This window comes from Sphaeramia orbicularis, chromosome 14, assembly GCF_902148855.1.
Source record: "Sphaeramia orbicularis chromosome 14, fSphaOr1.1, whole genome shotgun sequence".
NCBI lineage: Eukaryota > Metazoa > Chordata > Actinopteri > Kurtiformes > Apogonidae > Sphaeramia > Sphaeramia orbicularis.
The window spans coordinates 35,514,266-35,528,793 of record NC_043970.1 but is presented as its reverse complement, the minus strand read 5'-3'; the positions used below and the strand labels follow the sequence as shown (position 1 = coordinate 35,528,793).

The window sequence follows — 14,528 nt, the reverse complement described above, 5'->3', positions numbered from 1 at the left end:
GTTGGTTACCAAGGGAGAAGAAATCCAACCAAATCTGTCCTTGTTATTGCATTCACACGAAGGATATCTGCCAGCGGCGGTCAGCGGGAAACCATTATATCCAACACCATTATTCAAGATACGTTCATTTAAAATTATTCTATGTAGTATTGATATTCCAAAATCTGACCAGCAGGGGGAAGTTTGGTCCAGTACACACTTAGTTCTACCAAAACCACCAACAAATCAACACTATGTATGCAAAGACTGTATCACTCATTAAATAAAGTACAAAGCTCATTGTTTACACACATCTGGATTATGGTATCATCAAGTTTTCTTCTTCAAACTTATTTTGACAGTTGCTCAAAATAATTACCTCCGCCAAGGGAGAAGAAATCCAACCAAATCTGTCCTTGTTATTGCATTCACACGAAGGATATCTGCCAGCGGCGGTCAGCGGGAAACCATTATATCCAACACCATTATTCAAGATACGTTCATTTAAAATTATTCTATGTAGTATTAATATTCCAAAATCTGACCAGCAGGGGGAAGTTTGGTCCAGTACACACTTAGTTCTACCAAAACCACCAACAAATCAACACTATGTATGCAAAGACTGTATCACTCATTAAATAAAGTACAAAGCTCATTGTTTACACACATCTGGATTATGGTATCATCAAGTTTTCTTCTTCAAACTTATTTTGACAGTTGCTCAAAATAATTACCTCCGCCAAGGAGGTTATGTTTTTGCCAGGGTTTGTTTGTTTGTTTGTTTGTTTGTCTGTCTGTTTGTCTGTCCGTTAGTGTGCAACATAACTCAAAAAGTTATGGACAGATTTTGATGAAATTTTCAGGGTTTGTTGGAAATGGGATAAGGAAGAAATGATTAAATTTTGGTGGTGATCGGGGGTGGGGGGGCCCACGGGGGGGCCCATTTCCAACAAACCCTGAAAATTTCATCCAAATCTGTCCATAACTTTTTGAGTTATGTTGCACACTCATGGACAGACAAACAAACAAACAAACAAACCCTGGCAAAAACATAACCTCCTTGGCGTGGGGGGGGCCCACAGGGGGGGCCACTGATCAGCCTTGGCGGAGGTCTGCACTCTCCGAGTGCTTCTAGTTGTGTTTTATAATCTTCATGTGCTTTGTCAGCTGATTACATTATTACATTACATTATAGCTCTGTTAGCTCAGTTCTGTTTTGAGACAGAAAACAGCCACAATAACACAACATGCCTATACTTGGAAATCCTCAGCCTTCAGTCCACACCAAAGTTTTTGCATATATGGACGGACAGACGACAAACTGATGACAATACCCTGTGGTGAGGGCTGACGGTAAAAACCATATATCACCTCTGTTTTCTGTTGAGTTTGTGTTGTCAATAGCTGCACGAAAAATCTGTTTGGAATCATCCAAACAAGGTCAGAACTGTCACAGTTTAGTCTGAACCATGGATCAACAAACAGCAACTTAGCAAAGATAACAACATCACATCATATTATACCTTCTTAAGCCTCAGAATCAAAGTCACCCATGTAGAAGAAATGCTGCCATTTCAGCATCAAGCTCCATTCTTTTCATTTTTATTTTTTTTTTATTTCTAAAGTTTATTTGATAAGGACAATGCAAATTACATTGTACAACTTCTACCTGTTACAAACAAGCTGTAGTAACTGATGATTCACATAAAGAGATTATAGCTATTGCTAGTTTCCATCTCCAGTTCCTAGTCAAGCTTTCGGCAGAGAAGAGAGAAAGAAAGAAAGAAAGAAAGAAAGAAAGAAAGAAAGGTAAAAGAGCTGTGTCCAGTGGTGAAAAGAACAACAGTGCTTTTAGCTTTCATCACCAAGTTACTTTTACTGACTTTAAAAGTTATTTCTTCGTTTTCATTCTATCCGGTCACTTTCTGATGCTTTGCTGTTGTTGGTTATCCTCAGTATGGGAGAATGGCAGAGTAACTCACTACTCCCTCTAGTGGTCAAATAAATCTCCCGGACCATCATTGGAAATAAATTCACTTCATATCTCTACAATCCAATACATTGGCATCTTTGGCAGAACTTCATGGCTCTTTATTCTTAACACCAGTGAAAACTTTAGGTCATTAATCATACAATTTATCATGAATTTTTCATATCAAATACTAAATATAGCCTCTTACAAATGTTGAACATGCCATGTGATGTTTATTGTACTTATTTCTGCTGGGAACTGGTCATTGACATTAACCAACTCCATTCGTAATTTAACAACACACTGTCTTAAAGGACACAAGTAGTGTGACTGACAGGAAGTTGAATGTTGGAGTAAGCCTGCTACTGGTTGACTCATTCAGCTGTCATTCACCCCCCCTTCTACAATCTGAATGATAATGATTCCACTCCCTCTCTCTAAATGAAACAACAACACACATGAAATACACATGAAAGTGGCAAGTTTTGACAAGGTTCTCCACTTATAATTTGACAGAACTGCTTGGTTCTTTGTGTTGTTTCTTTTTGGAGGACCTTTAACTATTTTAATGTTTGGGCTCAATGTTAATGTGCAAAAATTCCACCATAATAAATTCCACTTGACAATAGTCAACAGGACACTTTTGACATTAGCGCTGCACAAGACATGTGGTTTACCATGATCAAATGCTCAGTGATATATCCTAAATTTTCAGCGTTTTCATCGATTAATAGTCAGAGAAATCCAAACTTCCTTTTATTAGGTATGTACTTCATGTATGTAGGTATGTACTACATATGTACTATGTAAAATATTAATAGTTGTCTGTGTGACCCACATCACGACGTAAACATTACAATGATTCTCATGATTTCATCCTGGTGTTTTCATTGCAATGCATCTCTGAAACAAAAAATCCCACACCTCTACAAGCAAACAGTTTTTTTCCCCATATTCCACATAATGTGTGATACTATAAATGTAACTATTTAGTCATATCTTAATTAACATATATTTTGTGCTGTTTTCTTGACATTCAGATTGGACAATCCAGCAAATATCACCACCTAAAACAACCTCTTCATATATGCGTTTATCTTCTGCGCATAACTGCAATGTAATGTGATGTCCACTAAGTTAATTGCAAAGAACAAAAAAATCCATAAATGCTGTTTTTGTCAGTGGCTGTTTTGAAGATGTACTGTCCTAAAGTTGCTGGTGTTAAATGCTACAGCTTCAGTCACTGTTATCAGACTCCTCTTTCATCCAGCTGAGGCTATATTGTTTGTAAAAGTGTTACTGGAGATGAATGGTCACTTATTGAGGACAAGCTGAACTGCTGCCTAATTGTTAACATTTTTTAAGTCCCTGTGACCACAGACAGCTCTTTCCTTTTTGCCACACACTAATGCACATCTTGGTCAGCCTCACTCAATTTAAGTAAAGAGTTTGTTTTGCTTTGATGGTAGGTAAGCTCCATTAAACCTGACATATATCAAAGCAAGACACCATCTGCTGGGATGTTTTTCTGAGCCTGCTTCCTCAGTGTTCCTCTTCTTCTGCCCCCCTCCCCCATGAAAAATATTTTCCCTCAGAAGAAAGTTTTAGCCTGTAGTGTTGCATGTATTGGAGGTGTGTTTAGAGCAGGTTTCTGAGGGTTACCTTAGTTGGCTTATTGGCTAAAAACACGCCTCAGCCGTGTCAGGCATTCATTCTCTAGAGTTTTGAGAGCGGCGTGCCCCTGCACTGCTGGAACATGGTCAATGTCAGTGCTGAGTTCCTGGGACAGTGACAGGAGTGAGATTATTCAGTGGTAAACTTTTAGGCTTTTTTTTTTAGCTTATAGGCAGAACATGTTCCTGAGTGGCGCAGGGTCACCCTGATCTCTGATGCCTCTCCTCCTCCTCCTCCTGCACTCTCCCTCGTTCTCCGTCTCCTTGCCTGTGTTTTTTTTGTGATGTTATCTTTTCACTCTCCTCCCACTCACTGCTGTTCCCTGAAGCTGTCTCAGGGATGAGCACCTCATTGTTTTTGTCCTTGCACTGCTTTCCAAACCTACGTTACTGGATGCAGACGTTGAGCAGCTTTGCACTTTGTTTGACCTTTTCCGTTTTTTCAATAGGTCATGTCTAGGCCAATTACACTTACCACAAGAATGAATACATAAGAAAACAACTGATGAGGTTTGTTAGTGGAGTGTGTTATGCATGTTTTCTCTTTGTTTGCAAAATTAACATGCAACCTGCTTATGTTCTAGACAACCAATCTTGAGGTTCCGAAATCTCACAGACATCAGCTGGCAAGAAACTTTTCAACTGCATCTGTCAGCTATGTGAAGCTGACAGGGGAACATGATAAATGCTAGTACTCTTGCGTCCAACTGTACAAATATTATGTTTTGAAAATGCACATTAAATATGACTACAAAGTACCATATTGTTTTTGACAACTGCCAAGTTACTAATCAGTTGCCTTCCAGTTGTTACATGTTCTCTGAAGCTGTCTAGCACCGCATGTTGAGGTGCTATCCATCTGTTTACCCAGGTTGCCTGTGTTTATTTTTTATTCTGATCATGCACAGTACCAGGTTTCACACAAATCAAATGCACCTTCAGATGTCGTTCCTCCACAGGGGGCTGAGTGATCGAGGAGAAGACGTGGTGCCTCCTCATGAGGGCTCTAAAATTGATGTGCCCTTTTGGCTCTAGTGAGGGTGACCTTAAAAAATCAGAAACACTCAGCAAGCGGCACAGCCACTGTCTCACTGCTGATCAATCTCAAACCCTGCGCTCAGCTTCCCTCCACGCTATGCAGACTCCAGAGCAGTCAAAATTGTGAGCGCTTGTGTGCTGCAATACTTGTTATGTGCGGGCAGGTTGAGAGAACGCCACGCAGCCGTGCAGTCACAATGAATGTCTTTGTACATTACTACATTGTGTCAGATAGTGAGACGGCCCTCATGGAAAAGGAAAGCTATTAGAGAAGATGTATGAAGTAGCAGATGGTTCCAGAACTCAGAAGTGGCAGGCCCTGACTAACACCGACATGATACACAATTGAAAGAACTCATTGCTTCGTCCAGCTGTTTTCATGCACATTTTCAGTTTGCGCCAAAACAAACAGTATATTACGATGCTTGAGAGAAACGGAAAAGTTGACATATTGATAGAAGACAGGAGTTTAAAGAGTCAGACAAACCGGATAAGAAACTGTTTTAATCTGTGGGCGATCAGACTCTCAAAAGTGACAAACAAAAATTCTTAGAAGCAAATTTGATGACTTTCAAAGACGCATTGTGAGCAACAGGTGTTCTGTGTAAAAGTCCTTGTTCAACATTAGGTTTGTTGGTTTAGTAAAGTTCTAATGACCACATACATATGCATTAAGATCCCTTCTGGATATATGTGAATTATATACAGTACTAAAAACAAAAATTTCCCTTTGCGTTTAACATATCTTTAACTCTATTAGTCAGACAATATGAGATTTATTGCATTAATTTTCTGATTTTTATACCAGGTTTCATTCAACACATGTCAGATGTTTCTAACTGTTGGTGCCGGTTCATGTCATGGGGTCAGGGGTCACACTAAATAGTGACTTTAACCTTTATAACCCATTTATTTCAGTTTTTTGTGTGTCTTTTAAGGTTGTGCACATATTTTCTGTATTTATCTGTTGTATCTGAAGAAAAGAGAAAGAGAAATAAATATGTATGATCATTTCAACCCTGAAAATACAACACAGATAAAGGTGGAATAAGACTAAGATGTACCACCACTTCAGGGGCAAAAAAAAATCAAGGTTAAATTCAGGTTTTTAAACAATGTAAATCTCTGATTTTATCCATCAGCTCCTCAACATTTCAGCTTTGGTACAAACCAGTACATTAATATGGAAAAGTTTTTAAATCCACTTAGAAGCTGTGTTGCACTGAGTTTATTTTACATCCCATTATGTTAATGATTACTCAAACATAGAAGGATGGGAGCATTGAACTATTTCAATCTTTTGCTAAAACGGGCAGTTAAAATATTCAGTTACAACTAATACATGCCTTCTGCAACCAACTCCTAATAACATACAAATTCACATTCACTTTTGCCAATTTTCTGAAAGTTCTTTAAAAATTTGCAATATATTTGGAAGTAAACCAGAGTTGTGTCCAGTGTTTTGGAGGGAAAAAAAGAAAAGGATGTGATGAAGCCTTTTATCAGCAGTGGGTCCAAGAATAATTATTGTATTTTGCTTGTCCTTGCATTTAGTTATTTGATAATTACTGTTGTCCCTGGAGATTTCTCATTAGGGTGTTGACCTTGGGGAGGTGTGCACACCACTGACATCTTAACTAAAGACCGGAACATGCTTGCACAATGCACATGCAGGGGACACTCTGATCACATTGTCCGTGCAGAGCCAACTGGAGCGGAAAAGCCAGTGGAAGTTCAGGAAGCGTGGATAAAAAACTGAATGTGATGAAGTGCTGCAAGGGCAAGACGTCTTCAGCGACCCCCCACCCTCGCCTTCTCCCCAAATAGAGCACGTACACACCGGGCTTCCGAACACCAGGACAGATACACATTCCCTATAGCCCATTACCTCAACCTGCCTCCCCACCTTCCCCTGACCCTGTCATCCTCAGCTCCCCCCTCCCGACTCATTACTCCCTCACCACCTATCTGCTGCAGCTCTCAGTCCTCCACCTGTTCCCTCCCCGCATCTCATTCTCGCTCATTCCCCGCAGGTCGGTTCTCTGATGATGTCAAGGTAGGCAGTGTGGTGAGTAATTCTCCCAGTGATACCGGGCTACTGACCTTTCATTGCACCTTAAGGAAAGAGGGATTTTTCTCCCTCCTCACCAGCATCACTTCTCATCGGCCGTGACGGCTCCTGGTGCATTCTGGGACTCTTGCCTGGCCCTGGCCTAAGAGAAGTAGGATGGTGGGGGGGAGGTAGGTGGAGGGGGCTTGTGCTGTCACAGCGCAGAGTGTCAGGCCTGACCCCCCAGGTGGCCTACGGGCTGACAGCAGACAGACCTGCTATTTGTTGCCTGAAACACCTCTGAGGAAGATGTCAGGCGGCATCACAACGCCGCATCACCTGCCCTTGTGGCATCTCTGTACGCCCTGCCTCCACTGGTATGAACAACCCTCATCCAAACACTTAACAGGTGACACATCTAACAAGTATTCAAATCCTCACTAAGTGCTAACACTAATACACAACAAGTGAAGGTTCTTCATTCTCTACCTTATTAAAGACACAGTATGTAAAATATGTGAACACATTTACATGTATTTGTTGCTCTTTGAACAGACTGTAACCATGTCTAGACTGACTGACCCAGTGATTCTCCTCTGATCATATATAGCAACGGTTTGTGATGGTATCTACAGTTTAGAAATGGAGTCAACAAATTACCATCCAACATAAGCACTCAAGCATGCACAAGTTTGTAGGGGGCTCGGATGCAGTGCTTTATGTTCTAGTAATGATGTATATTTACATATTTTGACACATAAGTACTGTGCAGAAATCTTATTCGACTTTTAGCTTCAGGGTTGAAATGAACATACATATTTATTTCTCATTCTCTTTTCTTCAGAAGCAAGAAATATATGCACAGCCTTAAAAAACACACACAAAACTAAAATAAATAGGTTTTAAGGGTTAAAGTCACTATTTAGTGTGACCCCTGACCCCATGAAAAGAAGCAGCACAAACAATTAGAGGCTTCTGAAACCTGGTGTAAAACATCAGAAAATTAATGCAATAGATCTCATATTGTTTGAACAAAAGGGTTGCAGATATGTTAAGTGCAAAGGGTAGTCACACTAAATAGAACCACTTTGGTTTATAGAAGCTGTTTTTAACCTGGAACTGAAACTGGTTTTATTGCTGTACATACTGTACTTCACATACATCCAGAATGGATCTTAATACAAAGACTAACAGATACATTTGTGTGATTATTGTCCTGATTCATTATAAAAGCCTAGTGTACCAATTACACTACAGTCTAATTAATGGAAACACGACAGTTGCATGTAGAGGAAAATGTGGAGTAGTGTTTACTCCATGCAGATCTTGTCAAATGTTGTAATTTGAAATGAGTTTCTAGTCAGATGCAACAACTCAAAACCATGACACACAGACTAAGGGCGTTTTCCGGATCCGTGCCATACCTGGACATGCTCACACCTTTCCTGCAGATGTTGCGTTCACAAGCACATACTGCAGCCTGTGCCGACAGTACGAGTGGGTGTTACAGGGCCAAACCAGTAGGTGGCGGTGCGGAAGAAATTCTGTCACGATTCAACAAACGCGGAAGTCAAAAGAAGACAAACACTTACGTCATCAACCGAGCAACTGTTCTGTTCATTTGTCTACAATGCTAGCGATACTTTCTATCTGTTAGCCTTTTTGAGGCAAAGTGAAGAAGGGCGAGCCCATGCCACACGGATCCGAAGCTTTTTCTGGTGACAGGAATGCCAAAAATGTCAAAGGACTGAACACTAAACGTCTCTGTGAAAAATTGAATACAGGTTGTAATGAGAAGGTTGCTTAATTTTTTTTCTTTTATGTATTATTATTTATTTATTTTAAATTCTTTTTTCTCTTTCCTTATATTTTTGTACATTATTTACATTTCTTGTAAATGATCTCATTATTTTTTGCTATCTGTATGGCTTATTCTATTTCAATAAATATATACAAATAAAATTAAAAACAGGAGCACCATCTATGATCTCATGGTGATAGGTCATTTCTGTTGTTGGAGTGGTGATTAGGTCATGTCCGTTCTTGGGCACGAATCGCACACTGCAACGTACCATACTGGAGTCCACACAGTCCGTACCCAGGACTACCTTCTCAACTAGACTCAGGTATGGTACTCGCGCACAGAATGCTTGCATTCACATTGATAAAATTAAGTGGACTTTGAGGTCCAACGTACTCAGATACAGACTTGGGTACCCAGTGTGAAAACACCCTAAACCTCAGGAAACCAATCCAGGGGAAACATTTTTACATAAAATTGTGATTCAAAAGACTGTCCTAAGATCTTTCTGGCCAGCCTTGACTGTTGGTACTCTACAACAATGCATTAAATACTCTAAAAGTATATGTTTGTAGCTATGCTGTACACATATCTCTACAGAGCTGATGATGCAGGTAATCTAAGAGGGTTTTAAAGAGTTTATTTAGCCTAGGAAGGAGGAGAATTTTCTAACTCAGACTACATGTTATTTTCTGTTTGATTATTTTGTTTTCAGAATCATCTCTGCCCCCAGAAATGCATTAAAAATTAAAAACACTGTTTTAAATGCTTTGAGTGCAAATTCAATCAAGCAAATTTGTGACAAAACCTTGAATATAGCAAAACAGTTCAATATCATCCATTGTCATCTGTAAAATGGCATCTTATTTGCAGATACATGTTTTGTTGATATCAGCTAAATTTGATGCACCCATAGAGTTGTCCAAGCCCCACCCCCCAAAAAAGCATTTAATCTTCATATTTATTGTAATTCGTTTAAATTCAACATTGGACAGAGAGGGGATGGAAAACTATAGTCTGGAAAGTTTAATTTATCTTATTTTCATTTATTTTATTGCTTTATTTGATGGAGAGAGTGCACAAAAGTAAAAGATTAAAGTTCCAATTATGTTGAGCATATATATCTATGCATAAGCAATAATGAAAGAATAATAAAAGTAACTAAAGCCGTCAGGAAAGTAAAGTACAAGAACATCAAATTTGCTCCTCAGTCCAGTAATTGAGTAAAAATATTGAGTTACGTTCCACTATCGTTCCAGTCTAGTTCACCTGTCATCACTACTGTTTGAACAACGCTCTTATTTGTCTATGATTGAACGTCTACTCTGTCATTAACTGCAGCTTCATCACACAAAGAAAAGATGAAGTCTTTCTGAAACTCCCTCTGTGGAAGCCAAATGCTGAAATGATAATCCATGCGATCCACGCCACTTGGCCGCAGTCATGATCCCATGTTTTGTCTGGGTTCTCCTGACAGTCAGCACTGTGGTTCAGAAAACAGAGACGAGGACGAGGAGGAGGGGTGGGGTGGGGGGTAGGTGGTCCGACATTCTGTGGTTTGACATGAGAAAAAGGTGTTTGATTTCGTCCCAACCAGCAGTATAGGCTCTGTAGAAAACAAAATATGATGCAGACACCAGGGCCACTGGACGGGCCTGGGAAGCCAGAGTGTAAAGTCGTAGTAATAAAAAAATAAAGCAGACATTAATTTGAGATCCTGTCTATGTTCTCCCTTCTTCTTATGGCTTCAAAGCCTCTTTTCTGCAGCTTTTCCTAATTTACATTGAGCCAGAAGAATGGATAATTGCTGACCAGAAAACAGGTTTATTTTGCTATCCTATTAAAAACACACATGGCGACAAAGTCCTTCTTCCTCTGCCGTTGTGCGATCATAGGGGCAGCACTAATGCTCTCAGCCTCACACACTCCGATGCACACATAGGGGTGGGAATCTCAAAATTAGAAGTGGGATCACACCAGCGGTATAACAAGCGACAGTTCTACTCTTTTATTTTTTTAAGGAGAGTGTTGGTTGTTGTACAAGCCTCCTGCTCAGGAGTCCTAATTTCCTCATGGTCCCACAGTGACGAACTCTTTGTCAGCGACGAGAGCTTTGTAGATATTTAAGTGCCTGGGGAGAGAATTTTTTTTTAATTATTATTTTTCTAAACAATAGAGCCCACACAGGGACAGAAATGGGTCACAAATGGATTATCTATTTTGCGTTTGTTTGTTTTTTTGACACCGCTTTCATTGCATTCTATATTTAGAGGTTGTAAGGAAGCGTTTCATTATTGTGTCTTTGATAAAGTGGCGTCTGAGTCGTGCAGCAGCAGCACACAGGACCGCTTTAAGTCATGAAATGAAAACAAAGAAACTCTTCTGATCTGCAGCTGAGTTTTAGTGGAGAATAAACTCCATCAGTTTGTGTCAGCGTGCTTATGGGAGGATATTGGCTTTTGTAACGGGAACTGTGGATGTCTGTGCAGACAATTAGGACGACGCTCAATATTCGCTATACGCTGCTGTCATAAAGTGCAGTGTTACAAAACGCTCAACTCCTCCTACAACGGTGTTCATGCCAAAGATGCATTTCTATAATGGAGGCTTTGGAAATTATAAAGTAGACACACAGCTGAGAGAGGCAGCAAATCATTTTTACTGTGACAGAGTGTTTTTTGAGTTATTAAAGCGTTTAACTAAAACCACACTCATTTAGTGTTACTGAAACACTGGTACTGGACAGCAAATATATTCATCACACCTGTACATAATGGGGTAGAATTAAACGAAAACCAACCTGACATAAATTACTCATGTATTCATAATGGCAGCTTGCCACAGTATTTATGTGAGTGTAGAGACAATTAGCTCAGTCGCAAATGGAAGAATAGTGACAAAACAAGCATCTGTGTAGAGACGTTACTCAGGAATATGGATGGCCTAAAAACAAATTAATTCATCACATTCATCACTTAATCTTTAGTTCTGTATTAAAGTGCAGTAACGTGAACATCACCTCATTCTCTCATTCATAAGAAGTAGCCTGTGCAGTGTGAGACAGTACTTTACAGAATTTTACAAACAAATAAATGATTTACATATGATAAAATTGGTATTTTAAATAAGAAAATGCTGCCTCATGGGAGGAATGTGTCTCCACAGACACCTGAACTCTGTGGCAGTTTCATGTGTGAATACAAAGGCATCAATCTTTCCATTTATTTGTGGTTTAGGTTATTTACTCAAACTTTGAGTTAAATAATTGCCAACTGCATATTTTTTTTATTTAAAATTAAATCTATCTCCTTGTCAGCAGTTTAATTGACTTGGTTTTCTTTTTAATCAAAGTAAATATGATTTAGACAAGTTCATGATATGATTGCCATTGCATGTAATGCAAAGCACAAGGCAATGTTGTTCGTCATATTTATTATTATTCTGACTTATTATCACAAAACTTTGAAAAAAAAAATGAGGCCAAGAACGTTGGAAATAGACCCAAACATATTATTGCAAAAATGTGCAGCCTGGTTTCGAAAGATGTGCTATTACTTAACATTCATGCACGTATTTCATTAAAGTTGCGATTTCATTAAAGTTGCGGAAAACTGGCTGAATTTGTCCATTCAAAAGGAATTGGGACATTTTCAAATGGCTACCATTGCCACACATTTGATCCTAAAATTATTCCATAATATGATAAATGTACAGCCCGACTGGGGGATGCCAGGGGAAAGGGACAGAACCCTAGGATGCCAGGGGGGTGGGGACGCGCCTTTCCCCAGATATCGATAAGGTGACGATCAATCTGAAGACAGAGGAGTTTGTGGCGGACAGCCCCCTGCCTCTGCAGCAGCTGATCAAATGGGTCGGAGACTTTGTCCTCTATCTGTTGGCCAACCTGCCCAATCAGGTGAGAGCAGGACAGCACCACTAACAGATCAGCCAATGAGAGCGCAGGTACACAGAACACACACACGCACAGAGTAGGGTTTTTCAAAATAAAAGCCTTATTAAAATGGCTAAATAATGAGCATTAATTACTTTTCCCCCCTTTTATGACCAAATCCTCAACTGTTCGTACAATTTCATTTCATTCAAACTGCCAAAAAAACATGGATGGGTGGCAGAACCAGGCCAGAGCGCAAGGTCCCGACCAATGCTGCTTTCAACTTTAATTATATATATATATATATGGATTTAGTGAATTCCCATCTTTTCAGTGTCATTTGTTCCAGACACAGATCCCACAGTTGTTTTCTTTCTTGGTTGGAGCTTGTCCAGGGGTCGTTAGTGGTTATCAGGTGCACCCGCTGTGTTTCTCCTCACCTGGCAGTAATTGGTCAGTAGAGGTCTTTAGAAGGAGACCTCCACCTCAGTTTGCCCTATCCTGACCATTGACTCCAATTTTAAATACTGATTAAAGCCCCATCTTTTTGATTAATCTACCTCTGTGATAGACTCAGGAGGTGATTGGAAATTGTAGTTTCAGTCTCCTTTTAGAACCCCTAAAAGGGCCCTAAATTGGCTTGACCCCTTTTCATGGTTTTTGTGCAGTTTGTTTTTTTGCTTTTTCAATTTGCAACCTCTGTCCATGAATTGTGTTTCTTTTGTGTGTGTGTTTGGGAGAAATTTAATACATTAACCTTTTAAAAATTGTTCATGCAAATTACAAATTCTGCTGTTAATCTTATGCAATTTGTAAATTTAGGTTTTGGAAAAACGGTGTCTAAGCTAAGCTGATCCTTATTTTTTCTCTTTCCTGTTGTGCTGCTCTGTGCTGCTGCACTGCTATAGCAAACATTTTATGTAATAACTAACTTGTACATACAAATGCAATGTAGAACAACATTACTTTCATCTAAATATATGCAGTACTTTACTTATAAACAGTCCCTCTTTGGTACTATTTCTTGCTTTTACATCGCACATAACTACAAGTCCACAAGAGGCAAGCACACAGATTACATTGCCTTCAGGAAATGTGCACATGTCTAGTTCCTCTTCTGTTGTCCTTTTCCAATGGTCTCTTCACATATTAAACACATACAATGGAATAGAAACAAAAGATGCTATTTGATGTTGTTGTCAGAGTTGTTGTTTTCTCCACTACTACGAAACTAAAATCTGTTTGATGTGACTAAGACAGAAATGAAGTTTGGAGACAAAGTTATACGTTAAAGTCATGCAGTTTCATTGAAATTGATAGAACACTGCTGTGTTTCCTTTTATGCCCAGTGCATAGTAACCAGGGATATATTTCTAAACAGACATTTATCTCCTCAAACTATTCTATCAACAATCTTTGTTTTAACAAATATTTCTGTCCACACAAGGCAAAACTGACTCCAAACTGGTTCTAAAGTTTGGACAAACCACAGTTGTTGCTGTCCAACCTGTGGAGGCTGTGGATAATAGTGGACGAGGCTTTATTCTGTCATGAAGATGAAGCAGCAACAAGCTCAGTTGTAAACTTGCATTTCCTTAAGTGTTGGTTGTTGAAGTGTATTGATTACGTTGGTATGGAGAGGGCATTAAAGGAAACATGGAGTCACTGACATGTGACTCAGTAAAACAGTTATGGATTTGAGGGATGGACACTAATCACTTTTCAGAATGAAAAAATCAAACCAATTATGTGCTTATTAGTTGATTAGTGATCATGACATTGTTAACATTTACCCTCCACCCAAACCAAAATAATAAAAAAAAACAACCAAGTTGTGGATGAACCCCAAGTACAGCATTTAATTCTTTAAAACTCCTTTTAACCCCCCCCCCCCCCAAGATTTGATGTAACTTATGCAGTACTAATAGCATCTTGCGGTTTCAGTCTTATTGTGGTACATGCCTTACACAAAATACTCATAATTCTAACTTTCATCTTACACTTCTGTTTAGGATGACACTGTAAAATCTGTCCAGGGACAACAGATGAAAAATAGCCTTCTGCTCAACTCTGGTGCATTTAATGCAATGTTGATTAATGTGCACTGTCCCCGTCAAACAAAT

General features: G+C 39.3%; 1 long non-coding RNA gene across 1 annotated transcript; it reads left to right on the top strand.

The window, feature by feature from the left end:
- The first annotated feature begins 4,942 nt into the window (after positions 1-4,942).
- LOC115433452 (uncharacterized) lies at positions 4,943-14,011 on the top strand. The gene is made up of 3 exons (XR_003937363.1): positions 4,943-4,955; positions 7,323-7,327; positions 13,943-14,011. It is a non-coding gene; the product is annotated as an uncharacterized LOC115433452 (long non-coding RNA).
- The last annotated feature ends 517 nt before the right edge of the window (positions 14,012-14,528 follow it).